Raw genomic sequence first — 1,913 nt, 5'->3', positions numbered from 1 at the left:
GCTTATGTGAAACCTATACTTGGACCAGGAAGCAGTCCTTAGAACAGAGCAGGGAAACACTGCATGGTTCAAAATCAGGAAGGGAGTGCATCTGGGATGCATTCTGTCTCCATACCTTTTCAATCCATATGTTTAATAGATTATTCAGGAGGCTGGGTTTTATGAAGAGGAAAGTAGGATCAGGATTGGAGGAAGACTCATCAACAACCTACTTTATGCAAATGATACAACTTTGCTTGCTGAAATCAGTTTCTGGGGGAGGACCTTGCTGTAGAAGTCAAGGTCTGTAGTCTTCAATATGGATTTAAGCTCAACATCAAGAAGACAAAGATTGTCACCACCAGGCCAATTGGCAGCATCATTATAGATAGAGAAGGGATTGAGGATGGCACACATTGAGCAGTGTTCAGAGCTGTTGTTCGTCAGGTGGCTATGAGTTGTACTTGACTCAGTGGCACCTAACAACAACAACAACAACAACAGGAAATAACTATAGTAGATTTTTTTTTTAATTCAAAAGTATTTTTGCTCTTTTGGAGAACTGTTGTTTTTATTGTTGATGCCTTTGAGTCAAGCACGACTCATAGGCACCCTATGAACAAAAGGCTTGAAGACCCTCTACAACTATTGACATTTATCAAAATTCTAGGGTTTCTGGAAATAGACACAGAAAGAAGAAAATTCCTAAAGTTGGGCAACATATGAGGAAGACTAAAGAAGAACTGAGGCCTTCAAGTTATGCTGATGATGAACAATATTGAATATCCCACAAACTCCCAAAAGAACAAACAAATCTTGGTGGAGTCACAGTCAAAGTGCTTCTTAAAAGCAAGGATGGTGGAACAAACTTTGAGCATATTGTCAGCAGAGGCCAGTCCTGGGAAACAGATATCGTGCTAAGAATGGTGGAGTCAGTGAAAGAGAGGAAGACTTTCAACAAGACGTGTTGACACAGTGACTGCAACAATGGGTTTGGGCATGGCAGAGATTGTGACAATGGCCAGGATGGGGCAAGGTTCGGATCTGCTGTTCATAGTGATTGACTCGATGGCACATAACAACAATATAATCTGGATCATGGTGCAGGCAAGCTCTCTAATGCTGAGGGTCGGAGGGTCTAATTCATCCAGAGACACTTTGGATGATAGGCCTGATGGTCTACTGTCGTGAGTCACAGACCTCAAAACCCTCTAGAGTTGTTATTCTCTGGGACATGTGAGTTCATTATAAATTGGAATAGATTTGAATAATTTTGTTACCCAAAGGCCACATGCATTAAGTTGGTGTGTATCCTTTCAGACTTAAGAGGCATTGCCATTGTTTCTAGTTTCCAGCATACACTCTTAATAATTTGCCCTCACAGCTTGTTCAGTTCCACAATCAACATTCTTGACATCAGCCAGCAGTGAGGAAATCAAAAGATATATTGCACTGGAAAACTTGCCTGTCAGGGACCTCTCCAGAGTACTGAGAAGCAACTATGTCAGTTTAGAGACTAAGGTGCGCCTGATCCACTCCATGGTCTTTGAAATTACTTGCTATGCATCAGAGAGCCGGACAATGACTAAGGATTACAGAAGAATAATCAATGCCTCTGAGTTGTGGTGCTGGAGAAAAAAGTCTTGAATATATCATGGACTGCCAAGAAAACAAATAGGTCTGTCTTGGAAAGGGTGAAACCAAGTTTTTCCTCGGAGGCTAGGATTCTTGAAGCTCTGTCTCATATACATAGGGTATGTGGCCAAGAGGAACTGGTTCTTGGAGAAGGACATCATGCTTAGAAGGGTGGAGGGACAGCACAGTAGAGGAAGACCCTGGATGAAATGGATTGATCCCATAGCTGGAGTAATGGGGTTAGGTATGTCAGAGTCAGTGAGACTGGCTCAGAATAGGGCAAGCTTTGGAGCTTAGGG

Source organism: Elephantulus edwardii, unplaced genomic scaffold (assembly GCF_000299155.1).
Source record: "Elephantulus edwardii isolate Elephantulus edwardi_28Jun2011 unplaced genomic scaffold, EleEdw1.0 scaffold00037, whole genome shotgun sequence".
In the NCBI taxonomy this organism is placed as follows: Eukaryota; Metazoa; Chordata; class Mammalia; order Macroscelidea; family Macroscelididae; genus Elephantulus; species Elephantulus edwardii.
This window is presented reverse-complemented; position numbering follows the sequence as displayed.